Raw genomic sequence first — 19884 nt, forward strand, 5'->3', positions numbered from 1 at the left:
TCATGTGAAAAACACATGGGGATTGGGATGAAAATGTTGGGAAATTACATTATATATGGTATCTTGGGAATGCAGAGGCTGGCATTTACATCTATGGAATGCCTATATACTTGATGCTTTGTACATATCATTGAATATAATCCTAACCACAGACTTTTGGAGAGAGGTATTATTCTATCAGTTTTTTTTGGATGAGAGAACAGGCTTCAGTTCAGTTCAGTTCAGTTCAGTTCAGTCACTCAGTCATGTCCGACTCTTTGTGACCCCATGAATCACAGCACGCCAGGCCTCCCTGTCCATCACCAACTCCCGGAGTTCACTCAAACTCATGTCCACAGAGTCGGTGATGCCATCCAGCCATCTCATTCTCTGCCGTCCCCATCTCCTCCTGCCCCCAACCCCTCCCAGCATCAGAGTCTTTTCCAGTGAGTCAACTCGTCGCATGAGGTGGCCAAAGTATTGGAGTTTCAGCTTTAGCATCAGTCCTTCCAATGAACACCGAGGATTGATCTCCCCCAGAATGGACTGGTTGGATCTCCTTGCAGTCCAAGGGACTCTCAAGAGTCTTCTCCAGAACCACAGTTCAAAAGCATCAATTCTTCAGCGATCAGCTTTCTTCACAGTCCAACTCTCACATCCATACATGACCACAGGAAAAACCATAGCCTTGACTAGACGGACCTTGGTTGGCAAAGTAATGTCTCTGCTTTTTAATATGCTATCTAGGTTGGTCATAACTTTCCTTCCAAGGAGTAAGTGTCTTTTAATTTCATGGCTGCAATCAGCATCTGCAGTGATTTTGGAGCCCAAAAAAATAAAGTCTGACACTGCTTCCACTGTTTCCCCATCTATTTCCCATGAAGTGATGGGACCAGATGCCATGATCTTCATTTTCTGAATGTTGAGCTTCAAGCCAACCTTTTCACTCTCCTCTTTCACTTTCATCAAGAGGCTTTTTAGTTCCTCTTCACTTTCTGCCATAACGGTGGTGTCATCTGCATATCTGAGGTTATTGATATTTCTCCCAGCAATCTTGATTCCAGCTTGTGCTTCTTCCAGCCCAGCGTTCCTCATGATGTACTCTGCATATAAGTTAAACAAGCAGGGTGACAATATACAGCCTTGATGTACTCCTTTCCCTATTTGGAACCAGTCTGTTGTTCCATGTCCAGTTCTAACTGTTGTTTCCTGACCTGCATACAGGTTTCTCAAGAGGCAGGTCAGGTGGTCTGGTATTCTCATCTCTTTCAGAATTTTCCACAGTTTATTGTGATCCATACAGTCAAAGGCTTCGGTGGTGCAGAACAGGCTTAAATAACTGTTAACTTAAATGTTAAATAACTTTACCAGAATTACACAGGTAAAAAGAGGAAAATAAAAAAATTAAATCTAATTATGTTAAACTTTGGGCTTCCCTGGTGGCTCAGTGGTAAAGAATTCACCTGCAATGCAGGAGACACAGGTTCACTCCCTGAGTAGAGAAGACCCCCTGGAGGAGGTCATGGCAACCCAATCCAGAGTCATCGCCTAGAGTATCCCATGAACAGAGGAGCCTGGCGGGCTATAGTCCATAGGGTTGCAAACAGTCAGACCCAACTGAAGCAACTGAACACACATGCACACATGTTAAACTTTTCACTATGAAGAACATTTCTACTCTGTTCAGCTGCTGGCTTGGATGGGACAGATGGTAGGGTGGAGGTAATGACATTTTTTTGAAATAAACTCATGCTATCTAGTAAGATTTGCTCTATAGGTTAATAGTCCATAGAGTCGCAAAGAGTTGGACATGACTGAAGTGACTTAGCACGAATGCATAGGTCAATAAAATAAGAAATTCTTACACCAGCTTCACAGATGAGACACAAAGAGGTCAGGAAACTTGCTTATAAACATACAGTTATTCATACATATATTTGTTTACATATTAAATAGTTACAAAATATTAGATATGAGGTTGAACAAAACATTCCTTGGGTCTGTCCCCATGGAGTTTAAGTGACTAGTTTAAGTGACAGATAAATTGACCTATACCATAATTTGTGTTAAATGATACAAGAGAAAAAAATAACAGGAGAAATGTAATTCAGACTTGGGACTCAAAGAAGGCTTATCCAGAGATGACATTTGAGTTAAAATGTAAAATATTAGCAAGATTAGCAAAGTCAAAGTGAGAGGAAAAGCATTCCAGGTGAAGGGAATACCATGCAAAAAGTCTATGAGGCAGATAATAATTGGTTTTTTAGGAATGGAAGAAAGGACAGTGTGGCTGGCCTAGAGGACAAGGCATATGTGTGTGTTAGTCACTCAGTCGTGTCCAGCTCTTTGTCATCCCATGGACTGTAGCCTGACGGACTCCTCTCTCCATGGATTTCTCCAGGCAAGAATACTGGAGTAGGTTGCCATTTCCTTCTCCAGGGTATCTTCCAACCCCGAGATCAAACCTGGGTCTCCTGCATTGCAGGCAGATTCCATACCATCTGAGCTACCAGGAAAGCCTTTGATGGTAAAATTAAAGATTTGGGGCAATTTTTCAATGTTAAAACAGAGGTGAAAAAAGTAAAATTTACATTTTAAAAGACAATTCTGGGTGTGATGTAGATAGTCCAGCTTGGTGATAGAGTAGTTCAAGTGAAAATGTTTGGATAAGACTAATTGAGAGTGGCAACAGAAATGCAGAAATGGAAAGTATTAATAATTCAGAAAGTAAATTTGGATTTAGAATCATCTGAACTTCATATTGGATGAAGGAGGACATCAGGACAAAGCTATGTTGAAATGATTTCTAATTCTTTAGCAACAGGATGAGGCGAGACTAAAGGGCCACATGATAGGAAAAGAACCACTATAGGGGAGCAGATAGTAATACAGAAGGAAGGACTTGGATGAGAAAGTGTATGCAGTAAGTCTCCTACATTCGAATAAGTTCTGGTCCCAGAATGTGTTCCTAAGTTCTCTATTTGTGAGTCCAACAAAGTAGCTTAGGTATTCAACTAAAACAATCAACTATAAAGTACTGTACTGGAATAGGTTTATAATAGTTTTCACATAAATATACATAATAAAAATAAGGATACACAAAAGTATTTTAATTTCAATCTTACAGTACATACAGTACCTTGAAAAGCACAGTAGTACAGGACAACAGCTGGCACATAGGGGCTGGCCTCAAGTGAACAGGCAAGAAAGTTGCCGACTGGAGGAGGAAGGGGAGGTGGGAGATGGTAGAGTTGAAGTCTTGTCAGCAATCAGAGATGGAGGGCAAGCTGCCATTTCACTCATGCCTGACGTTGATGGCACAGCTTCTGGTTCTTTGTTGGATTCAATTGTATGTACTTCTCTGGAAAAAAAAAAAGATCCAGTGGTATTTGGGAGTAGCTCTTTTTTTCTCATCATAGATGACATGGTAGCACTGGATTGCATTCTGAACGGCTCCTACAACCTTTGTATACTGTTCTACATTCAGGTCCTGTGCCTCTAAAGCTATCTGCTGTGCTGTGCTTAGTTGCTCAGTTGTATCTGACTCTTTGCAACCCCATGGACCCAGGCTCCTCTGTCCACGGGATTCTCTAAGCAAGAATACTGGAGTGGGTTGCCATGCCTTCCTCTAGGGGATCTTCCCAACCAGGGATCTAACCCAGGTCTCACTCATTGCAGACAGATTCTTTACTGTCTGAGCCATCAGAGACTATCAGTGTCTCCTCAAATAAAGAAAATCCTCTTGCCATTTCCTGCATTGTGAATCTCTTCAGCTCTTCAATTACCTCTTCTTCGTCTTGTCTCTCTTTGCCCTTTCTCTGGGCCTCCAATTTCTAGTGCTTCTTAACAGTACCAACTACATCACACCTGCTTTTACACTTGCTTCTGGACATCTTGGACTTGAAATAAAAATACTGCACTACTGTATTCTGTATAGTACTGTATTGTAAATTATACAGAAGCACAACCGATTGTAGAGGATGCATGCACATGACGATGTACACCAGACATGTGAACAACTTACAGGACTGGACATGTTAACACAAGTTTGCCTCTTTGAAAGTTCACAACCCGAAGGTTTGTACACAGAGGACTTACTGTATATGTGTTCTTTTTGAGCACAAAAATGGTATTTTAATCCATGGCAATCAAGAAGGTCTCTTAAAGAGACAGTGTAGAATAAGAAATAAAATTAAGCGGGAAAGGAGAGAGGAAGTAAGATTTATCTGGAGAAGCCAGAAAGATAGAAGGGAAGTCAGAAGTGTGATGATGTCATGGAAACCAGGAAGAGAAAGAATTTCCATGATGAGATGGGGTGTTTTGTCCAGGGTTTTAGACAAGATGGGGAGTGAAGTGTTCTCCATATGATCAAATCCAATATACAGTTTTCAGGTCTGTTCTATTGAAACGTTGCTGAAGCATGAAAGACTTCTGGATTCTTGGCCTCCAGAGGAGAAGAATTCAATCCGGGGCCAGAGATGAGGCTTGATTGCTCAGAGTTTTTGTGTAATAAAGTTTTATTAAAGTATAAAAGAGATAGAGAAAGCTTCTGACATAGACATCAGAAGGGGGCAGAAAGAGTGCCCCCTCACTGGTGTTAGCAATGGAGTTATGTACTTTTTAATTAGCTATTAAGAAAAAATGTTAATAAGTCACTCGCTCAGTCGTGTCCAACTATTTGCGACCCTGTAGACTGTAGCCCACCAGGCTCCTCCGTCCATGGGATTCTCCAGGAGAGAATACTGGAGTGGGTTGCCATTTCCTTCTCCAGGGGATCTTCCCAACCCAGGGACCAAACCCAGGTCCCCTGCATTGCAGGCAGACACTTTAACCTCTGAGCCACCAGGGAAGTTATTACAATGAATCAAAAGAATGTCTGGAGGTTGTAAAGACCTTACTAGACCCATTCCCATAATTTACATTTTAAGATTACAGGATTAGCCAGAAGGTTTTTTCCAGAAACTGTCCTCAAGCAGAATACATTATTGTTATATAATCCTAAGGAACGTAGAGGAAAAATAAGTTTGTCCTTTCCTCTTCCTTGAGAATTCCAGACCCCTATCTCCTCCTCGAGAACCCTGCCTAGGAATTGACTTTCTCACTATTCTGAAAATCTTGGCAGTAATGTAAAATAGATAGCCAATGGGAATTTGCTGCATGACTCAGGGAATTCAAACAGGGGCTCTGTAACAATCTAGAAGAGTGGGATGGTGAGAGAGATGGGAAGAAGGTTTGAGAGGGAGGGGACATGGGTATACCTGTGGCTGATTCTTGTTGATGACTGACAGAAAACAATAAAAATTCTATAAAGCAATTGTCTTTTCATTAAAAAAAAAAAAACAACTTAAAAAAAGTGTACAGGAAACGGTAAAACTTGGAGGTTTGGAATTGGGAAATGACACTTTTAGACAAAACATAGTATATACTATTCATATAATAATGTAAAGGGTAGCGCCACATGGGAAGCCCCTTTAGCAAAGGAAAGGACACTTTTTCTTTTTGGCAATGTTAAAAAATAATTTTATTGAAGTATAGTTAATTTACAGCGTTGTGTTAATTTCTGACATACAGCAAAGTGATCCTATTATACATATATATTCTTTTTCACACTCTTTTCATTATGCTTTATTATAGGATATTGAATATAGCCCCTTGTGCCATACAGTAGGACCTTGTTTATTCATCCTATATGTAACAATTTATAGCAGCTACTCCCAAACTCCAGATCCTTCCCACCGGCCCTCCCACTTTGCAACCACAAATCTGTCCTCTGTAAGTCTGCTTTTGTTTCATAGATATATGCATTTGTGTCATATTCAGATTCCATATATAAGTGATATTACATGGTATTTGTCTTTCTATTTCTGGCTTAGTATGATAATCTCTGGGTCCATCCATGTTGCTACAAATGGCATTATTTCAATTTTATAGCTAATATTCTTTTATGTCTATATATCATATCTTCTTTACCCATCTGTTGATGGACATTTATGTTGCTTCTATGTCTTGGTTATTGTAAATAGCACTGCTATGAATATAGGGGTGTGTGTATCTTTTTATAGTTTGTGTGGGTATATGCCCAGATATAGGACTGCCGTATCATATGACAATTCTATTTTTAATTTCTTTGAGAAATCTCCATAATGTTTTCTATAGTGTCTGCCCCAATTTATATTCCCACCAACAGTGTAGGAGGGTTCTTTTTTCTCTCCACCATCTCCATCATTTATTGTTTGAGCTTTTTTGATGATGGCCATTCTGACCAGTGTGAAGTGATACCTCATTTGCTTTTCTCTAGTAATCAGTGATGCTGAGCATCTTTTCATGTGCCTCTTGAAAGACAGCCCTTCTAGCTGGGAGGAAGATGAGTCCCTTCTTGTCTGATAACATCTTCCTACATGATGTACAAAGCAAAGTCAACAACTGAAGGATGCAGGGATGGTGGCGGTGAGGAGATAAAGGGAAATTATTTAATGTATGAAATAAAAGCACTAGTTGGGTAAACTTATAGGACCATGGTGAGATTTTCAGGTGGTGGTAAGTACTCATTTGAATTTGAGAGAATAAATTTACAGTAACACTAGTCTGCCTGATTTTGTGATTGAACCCCTTCTATAATATACTGAATGCATGCAGAAGAAAGGAAGTTGGATAGTTGGGTTCATTAGAGGTAAAGTGGTTTTGTTTTTATTTTTTTTGTCAAGGAAGTTGAGAATATTTGCAAAGGAATGGCAAAAAAGAGTGTACACCTAAATATCTACATTTTATTCACCTCTACTGCATTGCCACCAGGAGTTACTGGACTACTAGGACTTAAACAAGCAATTCATTTAACAGCAATAACAGCATCAAACTCTGATTCTATAAGATTAAAAGTGGAAGAAAGAAAACATTTAAAGGGAGGAAACAAAAATATCCTACACCAAGGGTCCCCAACTTCCAGGATCTAATGCCTGATAATCTGAAGTAGAGTTAATATAATAATAGTAGAAATAAAGTACACAATAAATATAATGTGCTTGAATCATCCTGAAACCATTCCCCAAACCCGTGTCTGTGGAAAAATTGTCTTCCAGGAAACCAGTCCCTGGTGCCAATGAAGTTAGGGACTGCTTTCCTACATAACTAGTTACTAATTATATCAATATGCTCTGTCTGGGAAAGTAAAGTTCTTCTAATTTGCAAAAGTATGTTCTGAACATACCTACATTTGGAAAATCTTCTAGGATTGCCAGTAATATTATTCCTTAGGCACATTACTGAGATGTCCTGTATTTTTCTGAAACACTTAACTTTTGAAACAAAAGTGCATTTTTCCTACATGTTTTGCTGTGTTTTTTCTTAAATTTTTTATTTTCTTAAAACTATTTCTCATATCTGCTTTATCCTCGTTAATGGACACTAGCAAAATTACAATTTCATGGAAATTAATGTTGATTAAAATAGATTTTCTATCATTTGAATAGGAAAGACATGATACATAATTGCTCGTAAGATTTAAGCAGCAATGGTGTGCAAATTGATTCCTTTAAGAGAAATGTGCTGTTTTAAAGTCACTATTTCATGCATGCATCATTCATTACCCATGGTGACACTATATTGCCTATTCAAAGTTATCTCAAAGCCAGAAACAAATAAAAAGCTAGGCCTAAGCTAGTGAGAAATGTGGTTTATTAGCATTTTTACAGATTCTTGCAAGTAAAGTTTCACTAAATGAATGCACATGGGAATGGTCTTGAATAGATAAGTTTCTCTGTAAATCTTTCATTGCAGGATCAAAGATTATGAGTTTTACCATAGACAGTTTGACATAGACAATTTTAAATTTATTTTATTCCAATCTCAGATATATATATTTCTAAGTTTCATGCAAAATCAGCTACCATATATAATGTAAATGTTGGCTCATGCCTATATTTTAATTATAAAGTGAAATCAGAAATCAATGTAAAATTTTGGAAAGAGCTGACCTAGTAAATACTAGAATTTACTCATATACCAAAATTTGTTGTGATGAAAACTAGTAATTTTTGTTGTTGATATTTACACTTGCCTCTCCAAAGCAATGGATATAAATTATAAATCTAAAATATGTTGTCAGTATTAAGTGTTAGGAAAATTAAGACCCTTTTCATGTCACTTGACTTTTGAGATGAGCAAAATCAAGAGATTTCACAGCAGAAACCCAAACAGGTCTGATAGGATAAAGTGGAAACCTCAGAATGAACCCTTTCAAGAATATTACCAGAAATCCGGCAAGTAAAGCAAACCAAAGGACTAAAAGTAAGGTGCCAGGAAATCAAAGTAGTTGTGATAATTCCTGTAGGGGATATAAATTAGTATTCAGTAATTAATTTACCCAATATATGGTACTTACCTATAAGTGCACCAGGTAATCTTTTGGAACCTTAGGGTAGAGAGTAATGGTAAAATCCATGGCCTTATTACCAGAAGGGAAACACTTTCCAGGGCCTGAGAGTAGGCTCTTGTCTGACACTGGAAAATGAATTGTCTGAGGAGACACACATACTGATAAAGCAAGAATTTGGGGGGAAGGGTAGCTGAGAGGAGAGCAGCAGGGTAAGGGAACCCAGGTAAGCTGCTCCGCAACATGACTCACGGTCTCAGGTTTTATGGTAATGGGGTTTGTTTCTGGGTTTTCTCTGGCCAACCATCTTGCCATATTTGGTCTGACTCAGGGTCCCTCCTGGCGGCATACACATCTCAGCCAAGATGGATTTTAGACTGAGGATTTCGGGAAGGTTGCCAGGACATATTATGGGCTGGTATCTCCTTTTGGATCCTCCCGAACTATCCTTAGTTTTGGTGGAAGCACTGTGTTCCTTATCAATACCCACTTTTATGAAACAACTCATGCAAGTGGTTATTAGCATGCCTGACAGGCTGGGCAGTTTCACTCAATGGTTTCCTAACCACCCATCGGACTTCATATTCTAGTGAAGGGGTGAAACAATAAATAATGAACATAATAAGTAACCATTGGAAAGTGATAAAAGTTATGGAAAAAACAAAACAGCTCCAGGCAAGAGGAATCAGAGTTGTGGAACAGATTACAAGATTCAGTAGGATGATTCGTTCTGTTCTAAAAGAGGTGGTATTCGAGGCCGCCTGGGGAGACATGGAAAACTGGTGGCCGCGGCGCTGAACCGGGTGGACTGACGTTCCCTGCAGCGTTCGGCTAGGCTGGGTCAGGAAGTGCTGGAGCGGGCCAAGAGGAGGGCGGTGGACTGGCCTTCGGTGGAGCTTCCCAAAGGCAGCGTGGGGATCGTTTCCCGGGTGCGGCACTATGGAGAAAGAGGGCCGGCAGCCAGCCCCCAGCGCCTTCTCCCAGGAAAGAGAGAAGACAGACACCCGACCCTCAGTGCTTCCTTCAGAACAATGGCTGAATACATGAACTATACTTCAAGTCAGTGTGGGAAATATTGCTCATCTGCACCAGAGGAAGGAGGGGCAACCCACGTCTACCGCTATCACAGAGGGACATCAGAGCTGCACCTGTGCTCTGGTGCGGGGAGTGGTCAGAGAAAAGACACAGGCCTTAGTGTTGGAGGCATGCATCAGGCGTCAGAGTGTGTGCTGAAGGCACCCCAGTCTGTGAGTACAGAACTTCTAGGACACCGGGCTTCCCCACCACTGCCATCCATGAATCAGCTGACCAGGCTGAGAACATCTCTGAGGACCTCTACATAGAAATATATCCAGGGCCCAATTCCGTCACTGTGGGTGCAGATGACTTGACCAAAAAGACTCACGTGGTAGCAGTTGATTCCGGACAAAGCGTGGACTTGGTCTTCCCCATATGATGTTGACCATCACAGGCATCATATCACCTTTTTCTAAGTATCAAGAAGAATAAAGCTACTGTATATTCTTAATATGTACACATTAATCCTGCCTTTAGTGCTGACTGTAGAAGGTCAGCCTTCCTAGGAACTGGAGTGTGTCTCTTTCAGTGCCTATTTTAACTTGAAAGTCCCTTCACCCTCTTCTGCCTGAAAGTAATAATGTAATGATGCTGTCTGAATAGTTTTTACAGCTTGCTTTCCGAGCAAGGTTAATTATGATAATAAAGGGAGAGATTTGGAAATGAAAAAATAAATAAATAAATAAAGGAGGTGGTATTGCCTCCTTCAAGAGGACGAAAGGAGAGCATTAGCCCTTTATATATTTGGAGGAAGAGAAGACTCTCAATGCAAAAGCTCTGAAGTGGGGCCACGCTTGACTTGCTCATAAGAAAGAATGTGTGTGGAGTAGAGAGTCTGAGAGAGGGTGCCTGGACATTGGGTTAGAGAGGTGATGGCAGGGCTGTCTTTCTGTGGCTTTCTTCTTTTCTTCACTGTTTATAGGTTTTTCTATGTTTTTCCTTCTCCTTAGTTCTACAAGGTAGGTGCTAGCATGATAGACTGCATCACACATAAGTGGTTTCTTGGAGCACCATTTCTAGGCTTAAAATGAGGTTCAAATGTCCTAACCATCCTCTACAGAGGGTAGGATGGAACTCATAGCCCATAGATAATTTTCTATGGACAAATCTAACCTACAGGGTTTTTGCTTCTATACTTTAAACTCTGAAGGAGTTAGGAGCCAAAAGTCAAGAACTGATGTTCTGCCGTCTCCTTTCTAAGTAGTGCACAAGCAGTCTTATTGCAAGAGGAAGTAGAAATTCTGACTTCAGAATTTAACCAAACTAAAACTAAAATAATTCCACTTCACATAGTGTTATACCATCTTTTCAAGAAACAAGTAGTGTGTTATAGAATTAAAGTTCTGAGATAAAACATCTCTCAACTATCCACGCCAAAAATATAAGCAGAAATAAAAAAAAAAATCTCAGCTCCTGGAAAGTCTGGGAGAGTGTCCAATAAGTAACCAAGTGGGAAAATTGCAATTGCATTATTCCTGTCATATGTATTTAATATTTGTTTCAAATACTGCTGCTGCTGCTAAGTCACTTCAGTCGGGTCCAACTCTATGCAACCCCATAGATGGCAGCCCACCAGGCTTCCCCGTCCCTGGGATTCTCCAGGCAAGAACACTGGAGTGGGTTGCCATTTCCTTCTCCAATGCATGAAAGTGAAAAGTGAAAGTGAAGTCACTCAGTCGTGTCTGACTCTTAGCGACCCCATGGACTGCAGCCTACCAGGCTCCTCCGTCCATGGGATTTTCCAGGCAAGAGTACTGGAGTGGGGTGCCATTGCCTTCTCCGGTTTCAAATATTAAAACCACATTTAACTCTCCCAATCAGCATTCTTTAGGCTTGTAAGAATAATATATGTATATTTAACATTCTGGTGATGTCATTATTTACTTGAAGCACTTATTTTATATGTTTCAGTGTTCGACTATTTGAAAATGAGTCCTTTTCCAATGACTTTCAATATTGTGAGGTTCAAATGAGTATTTTATCTCAAAATGATTTTCAAGATAAGCGAACTCTCCTTTATTGAGAAGATTTTATAAATTTATTTTTTGAATGACTGTCACTTGGATTCAAATCTAATGGAGAGCTGGTAATGATCAAATGATTTGTGATTATGGTGATTAAACTGGAAAATAATATTTGTGAGGAAAAATTTAAAGATATGACTTTAATGTGATTAAAGTAGTTTATAATATATACTGAAAGGTTTCTAAAAAGAGGCATTGCAAATGGAATAATACAGAAAATCATCATCACTGAAGAAGAAATGTTGGTTTTCAGGATGACTGTTAGGATACAGCATTAATTTAGGTAGAAATTTCTGGTAAGATTAATATAATTTTTTTCTGGTAAGATTAATATAATATAAAGATTAATATAATTAATATAATTTTTTAATATTAATATAATTAATATAAAAATTATATTAATATGCTCAGAAGTAATATGTGAAAAGCTGAAACAAAGGTTATTAGTGGTATTGAAGGCTTTATACTTACAGAATTCTCATTTTCTTCTTTTTTGTACTGTAGTATATTAACAATGTTGTGTTAGTTTCAGGTATACAGCAAAGTGATTCAGTTACACACATATATATATATTTTTTCATATTCTTTTCCCTTGTTCATTATTACAATACATTGAGAATAATTCTCTCTGTCATACAGTAGGTCCTTGTTGGTTAGTTATTTTACATATAGCAGTGTGTATATGTTAAACTCCAAATTTATCCCTCTCCCACCTTTCCCCTTCAGTAACCATACATTTGTTTTCTGTGCCTGTGGGTTTTTGTTTTCTATATAAGTTCACTTGCATCATTTTTTTTTTAAGTTCCACATATGAATGATATCATATGACATTTGTTCTTCTCTGTATGGCTTATTTCACTTAGTATGATAATCTCTAGGTCTATCCATGTTGCTGCAAATGGTAGAATGTCATTCCCTTATGGCTGAGTAGTTTTCCACTGTATGAATGTACCACATCTTCTTTATCCATTCATCTACAAGTGGACATTTAGGTTGCTTCCACGTCTTGGCTCTTGTATATAGTGCTGCAGTGAGCATTGGGGTGCATGTATCTTTTCGAATTACACTTTTCTTCAGATACATGTCCAGGAGTGGGATGACAGGATCATATGGTATCTCTATATTTTTAGTTTTTTAAGGATCCTCCATACTGTTCTCTATAGTGTTTGCACCATTTACATTACCACCAACAGTGTTGGATGGTTTCTTTTTCTCCACACCCTCTCCAGCATTTATTATTTGTGAGATATTTTGATGACAGCCATTCTGTCCACTGTGAAGTAATACCTCGTCCCAGTTTTAATTTGTATTTCTCTAATAATTAGCAACATTGAGCATCTTTTCTTGTGCCTTTGGCCATCTGTATATATTCTTTGGAGAAATGCCTGTTTAGATCTTCTACCTAGTTTTTGATTGAGTAGTTTTCTTTGATACTGAGCTACATGAGCTGTTTGTATATTTTGGAAATTAATCCCTTGTTGGTCACTTTGCAAAAGGCTCCCCATTCCTGTTGAAATTGCTGTCTTGCAAGCTGCCTACTTTGTGAATTTCAGGTTTAAAGTCCACCCTCATTGTGTAGGCCAATTCTTTAAAATAAACCCCTCTGTTATATAATATACAGACTATTGGCTCTGTTCTCCAGAGAATGCTGACTAATATACCTTTCATACAGAACTAGAGACAATTTGGAATAGCTATAGAAGCAGGATGGTTTGAGGATAAAGCATTAAAATCATGGAAGATAAGTCAAGGTAATGACTCAAAGGGAAACACAAGAACAGAGATGGAAAATAAGTCAGAGGAGATAAGATGAGTATTCTAATAACATCTAATAAAAGTCGGTAAAAGTCCAGAAAAAAAGAAGGGATGAAATTATCAATAGAATATATCAAGGAAGGTATATCATCTTAAGACTGAAAGGATGCCTTGATCATCCCAGGAAAATGAATGAAAAAGATGATCCCCAAGTCAAGATGAAAACCAGGTTAAAGAGAAGTCACTGCTGCTGCTGCTAAGTCACTTCAGTCGTGTCCGACTCTGTGTGACCCCATAGACGGCAGCCCACCAGGCTCCCCCATCTCTGGGATTCTCCAGGCAAGAACACTGGAGTGGGTTGCCATTTCCTTCTCCAATGTGTGAAAGTGAAAAATGAAAGTGAAGTCGCTCAGTCGTGTCCAGCCATTAGCGACCCCACGGACTGCAACCTACCAGGCTCCTCCATATATGGGATTTTCTAGGCAAGAGTACTGGAGTGGCTTGCCATTGCCTTCTCCGAAAGAGAAGTCACTACATCTTCCAAAGTGAAGGACAGATCAATTAGCAAAATATGGGATTCAGAATTTCATCATACTTTGAATCAACAACTCTAGATACTAGAAGCAAATGCCCTCAAACTCCTGGGGGTGGGATCACAGTAGTTTTTTTTAATGTAGTATTCTATACCTGCTGCTGCTGCTGCTAAGTCACTTCAGTCGTGTCCGACTCTGTGACCCCATAGACGGCAGCCCACCAGGTTCCCCCGTCCCTGGGATTCTCCAGGCAAGAACACTGGAGTGGGTTGCCAATTTCCTTCTCCAATGTGTGAAAGTGAAAAGTGAAAGTGAAGTCGCTCAGTCATGTCCAACCATTAGTGACCCCATGGACTACAACCTACCAGTCTCCTCCATATATGGGATTTTCTAGGCAAGAGTACTGGAGTGGCTTGCCATTGCCTTCTCCGATTCTATACCTAATCCCCCCCAAATCAAGTATAAGGGTAAAAATAAAAAGATTTTTAGACATTCAATAATAGTAATAACAACAACAACTCAAAAAAGAGGATGTTCTTCATTCAGTATAATGAGGGATGAAATAAGAAAGAAAGTAAGGCCAAGGGTACAGAAAAAAGGAATCCTAGAGAGAACATCAGCAAGATGTTCTGGAAAGGCTCTGTTCTCTAAGTCCAGGGAACAACCTCTGCACATCAGAACAGAAGGCTGCATTAGGAACGGAGAACGCTCCAGGAAGTACATACAAATGATAGATTATTCAATGTGTTTGAATATTAGGAGAAAATTATTGATAGATATTTGACAAATTCACAGCAACATGGAATAAATGTAAGGCTTACATAGAAAACTAAGCCAATGAAAAAATGAATAGCTATAGCAGAAACAAAAAAAGCTGAACAAGAAGGAAGATATATAGAGTGATATAGATTATACATTGTCTTGATAATGCAAATTGTCAGTATTGCTTTAATAAAAAAATTCCTAGTTGATACAACTATTTTTAGGGAATGGGAAAAGTGAGATTGGAAGAAATAGAATGTAAGATATCTTCCAACTACCATAAGGGGAAGGCAATAGATAATGAGAGAATGACTAAATTTAAAAGTAGTGTAAGATTTTCTATTTAGAAAAATGCATATAAATATCAGAAGAAACAGCTAAAGACTTGAAAGTGGTTGCCCCTGAGTAAGATCTGGTAAATAAGGAGGGACAGGCCAGGAAACAATTTTTTTAATATCAGGATTTTTCTTACTATTAGTATAATAAACACATTAATATTGTTTGATTTATGTACTTGGGTAGATATATTTTCATTTAAAATTAATTTTTAAGAAGTAATAATATTTACCTCATGCATAGGTAATGAGGACAATTATTTCAGTGTTTATCGAGGATGACAATTGTTTCAATATGATTTGCTCTTAAATGATTTTTATTCTTAGAATTATGTGCATGAGTCCTTAGTTGCATGCTTGTGTCTGACTCTTCGCAACCCAATGACTGTTGCCTGCCAGGATCCTCAGTCCATGTGATTCTCCAGACAAAAATACTGGAGTGGGTTGCCATTTTCTTCTCCAGGGGATCTTCCCAACCAAGAGATCAAAGCTGGGTTTCCTACATTGTAGGCAGGCTCTTGGAGAAGGCAATGGCAAGCCACTCCAGTACTCTTGCCTAGAAAATCCCATGGATGGAGGAGCCTGGTAGGCTGCAGTCCGTGGGGTCGCTAAGAGTTGGACACGACTGAGCGACTTCACTTTCACTTTTCACTTTCACACATTGGAGAAGGAAATGGCAACCCACTCCAGTGTTCTTGCCTGGAGAATCCCAGGGACGGGGGAGCCTGGTGGGCTTCCATCTATGGGGTCACACAGAGTCGGACACGACTGAAGTGACTTAGCAGCAGCAGCAGCAGCAGCAGCAGGCAGGCTCTTTACTGTCTGAGCTACCTACAAGTGTGTGTAAAATTGTGACTGAAAGAATGGGATGCTGAGAACTAGAAGTATACATTATGGGGGTCACTATACAAGTCATGGACATCTTTCATATAAGAAAAGAAAATAGTTGTTGTTTTTTGCTTAAACTGGAAATAAATTGTTTTTCTTTCTCCCAAGATTTAGAGTACTTACATTTTAAAAGCAATAGAAACAGAATATTGCAGTAATAAGAGTGTTTAGGATCATAGTAATAGAGTTTTGAGGCTTTGTATCTTACATTTTCTCCTAAATAAACCACAACTAACCTTCTGATAAAATATACTACAAACAAAAGCTAATTTTGAATGTAAGCTATTAGCGTGAGTTAAGAAACAATGGAATTATAGGGAGGTATCAATAAATGGAATCATAAAGAAATTGATGGAAATATGAGTTCTACTAGTCAGAAGCATTACTACTTGAGTTATAATTACTCACAAAGCAGGAAAATAAAACTAGCTATGTGCAGGAGTATATTTAACTAAAATTCATCAGAATCAGTTAACAAGTTTATTGAGAATACTGCTGCTGTCATTCTGTTGATATTGCTGGCCAAATAATAAATTTTTGTACTAGTAGGAAGCACAGGTGGAACTTGTAGTTTATTAATATCTCATCTTTAAAAAGTGGCTGTTTTATTAAAAGCTCTATTTGTGCTCATGTTTCAAATCCACTGCATTTCCTGGGTGATCTATATGGAGAAGGTGTATATAAAGTGGTTTTATGAAGAGCCGTGACTGGGGAGGATGTTATTTGTGCCTAGGTATTTTTTTAAAATGATAACTTTATTGAGATATAATTATGAAGTTCATCCTTTTAAAAGTACAGGATATATAAAATATACTCTGATATTTTAAAGTATATTCATAAAGTTGTGCAATCACCACTAATATCAAATTTTGAAGCATTTTTATCACCTTGGAAAAAAACCAAAAAAGACACCCATTAGCCATTTCATCACCTCAAAAAGATACCTGTTAGCAGGCACTCCCCTGACACCTGTCCCTGTTCCTAAGAACTAATGAACTATATTCTGTTAGTATGGATTGGCTCTTTGTGTCAGTTTTTTCACTTAGCATGCTTTTTTCCCCCAAGATTCATCCATGTACCTTATTGCTTTATATAGCTGAATCATATTATGTTGTATGGATATACCACATTTAATATGTCTATGTATCTCCTGAAGGGCCATTTGAGTTGTTGCCACATTTCGATTAATTTGAATAATTCTGCTATGACTGGGGAAAGAAATGGCAACCCACTCCAGTACTCTTGCCTGGAGAATCCCAGAGACAGAGGAGCTTGGTGGGCTGCCGTCTATGCGGTCGCACAGAGTCAGACACGACTGACGTGACTTAACAGCAGCAGCAGCTATGAATATCGGTGTTCATGCTTTTGTGTGGACATATGTTTTCAGCTTTCTTGGAGATATATGTAGAGTTTAAATTCTTCCATTCAAACCTATATTCTTTGATTCCTTTTCCTTGATTCATTGACTTGGTTAGAAGCACTTGTTTTCAGTCACTCAGTCGTGTCTGACTCTTGGTGATCCCAAAGAAGAAGCTCTAGAATAATGCTAACTAGAAGTGATGAGGATAGAAATCCTTGTCTTGTTCCTGATATTACAGGGAAAACATTCAGTTTCTCACCATTAAGTGCGATACGGCTGCTGCTGCTGCTGCAGCTAGGTTGCTCAGTCGTGTCTGACTCTTAGCAATCCCATGGACTGTAGCCTACCAGGCGCCTCCGTCCATGGGCTTTTCTAGGCGAGAGTACTGGAGTGGGTTGCCATTGCCTTCTCTGAGTGATACTAGTTGTGGCCTTTTTTTGTAGGTAATCTATATTACATTGCGAAAGTTTCATTCTATTCCATAGTGTTGTGTTTTCATTTTAAATAGGTGTTAGATTAAGTCTGTAGTTTTCTGTAATGCTTTGGTCTGCTTTGATATCAGAGTAATACCGGAGACAGAATGAGTTGAAATGTGTTTTGTGTGCTTTTATTTTGGAAGAGTTTGTGAAAAATTGGTGTTGCTTTCTTTAAATGTTTGGTAGAATTCATCAGAAAGCCATCAGGGCCTGGGCTTCTCTTTGTGGGAAAATTTAAATTACTGAGTCAATCTCTTTACTTATTATTGATCTATTCAGATTTTCTATTTCTTGATGAGTCACTTTTGGTAGTTTATGTTTTTCTAGAATTTTCTCAATATCATCTAATTTATATAATTGGTTTTTGCAGAGTGTGTTGCTTAATTTCCACATGAAAGTAAATTTCCTGCATTCGTTTCAAATACTGTAAGAATTTTATTTTGTATTTATCATTTGTTCTTCCCATTTTTTCATCTCCCTGTCTTCTTTTTTCTGCGTTCCTCTATTTTACTTGAATATCTTTCAGAATTCCATTTTGATCTGTCTGTCGTGTTTGAGTATATAGTTTTATATAGATTTTTAGCGATATCTTTTTGAATATATTAATTCAAGTGAGTTACAGAAAACTTACCTCCCCTTTATGTCTTTTTATCCTCCCATGTTAATAATATAGGTGTCTTAAATATTTCCTTATATAATAATATATAAATATTATTATACATATTTATAAGTATAATAATGCTATAATTTTTGCACAACTGCCAAACATAATTTTAAAAATTCAACAGGAAAGCCTATTTCCTTACCCATATTTTTCCTTGCCATGTTGCCTCTTCCTTCCTAGTCTCAAGTTTCTTCTTCTGTTTCCTTTCTATTTGAAGGACGTCCTTTGGCCATTCCTTTAAGGTAAGTTAGCCAGTGACAAATTCTATTAGTTTTCCTTCATCTGAGAATACTTTGATCCCTCTTTATTTCTGAAGGATATTTTTGCCAGCATAGGAGTCTAAGTTGATATTTTTGTTTGTTTGTTTTTCTTTCAGGATTAAAAGATGTTGTTCCACCTTTTCCTGGCCTTCAGGATTTCTGGTAAGTGTTCTGTTATCATTCTTATTGCTTTTTCCCTGTGAGTAAGGTGTCCTTTTTCACTGGCTGCTTTCAAAGTTTTTAATTTAAATTTTAGAAGTTTAATTAACATGTATCTTAGCATGCAGTTCTTTGGGCTTATCCTGTTTGGGGTTGTTCAGCTTCTTGAACCTGTGTGCTTGTTTTTTATTTATTTATTTATTTATTTTGCCAAAATTGAGACAGTATCAGCCTTTACTTTTTGAGTACTTTTTTTTAGCCCTGTCTTCTTTCTCCTCTACTTCCAGAACTCCAATTATATCAATATTAGATCTTTTGTTATAGTCTCAACATATCTCAGAGGCTCTGTTAACTGTTTTTGTTTGTTTGTTTGCTTGTTAGGTTAATTTATTTTCTTTCTGTTTTTCAGACTGAGTAATTTTTGTTGTTCATTCTCCAGTTCCTGATTTTTTCTCTGGTCTCCATTTGCCATTGATCATATCAACTATGTTTTAAAATTATGGTTATTGTATTTTTCTTTTGTGAAATATCCACTTGATTCTTTATAACTTTTATTTCTTTACTGGTACTTTGTATTCTTTTCTTGAGGCTTTCTAATTTTTAATTTGTTTCAAGAATGTTTGCAATTGTCTGTGGAGGTATTTATGTCATGGCTGCTTTAAAATTCTTGTAATACAGTTCTAACATCTCCTTTTTCTTGGGGTTGGCATCTAGTGATTATCTTTTTTCCATAAAGTTTGAGATTTTCGTATATTTTTTTCTTTTTAGTGGGTACTTCCCTTTTCTCTTCTTTTTTTAAATTTTATTTTTATTGTTTTTTTTAACACCAGAAACATTTTATATTGGGGATATTGCTGATTAACAATACTGTGATAGTTTCAGGTGAACAAGGAAGGTATTCGGCCATATATATACACTTGAATCCATTCTTCCCCAAACCCCTCTCCCATCCAGGCTGGCACATAACATTGAGCAGAGTTCCATGTTGCTATACAATAGGTTTTTGTTGGTTATCCATTTTAAATATAGCAATGTGTCCATGACCTTCCCAGAGTCCTTAACTGTCCCTTCCCGCTAAGAATCATGAGTTCATTTTCTAAGCCTGTGAGTCTCTTTCTGTTTTGTGAATAAGTTTATTTGTATTTCTTTTTAGATTTCAGATATAAGGGATATCATGTATTTCACCTTCACTGTATGACTTACTTCACTCATTATGACACTCTCTAGATCCATCCATGTTGCTG

General features: G+C 38.0%; 1 pseudogene; it reads left to right on the forward strand.

Moving 5' to 3' along the window:
• Positions 1 to 9803, forward strand: part of LOC129536041 (A-kinase-interacting protein 1-like) — a 65401-nt pseudogene extending 55598 nt beyond the window's left edge.
• The last annotated feature ends 10081 nt before the right edge of the window (positions 9804 to 19884 follow it).

This window comes from Moschus berezovskii, chromosome 6, assembly GCF_049115385.1.
Source record: "Moschus berezovskii isolate FMDL1 chromosome 6, NW_MosBer_1.0, whole genome shotgun sequence".
NCBI classification, from domain to species: domain Eukaryota; kingdom Metazoa; phylum Chordata; class Mammalia; order Artiodactyla; family Moschidae; genus Moschus; species Moschus berezovskii.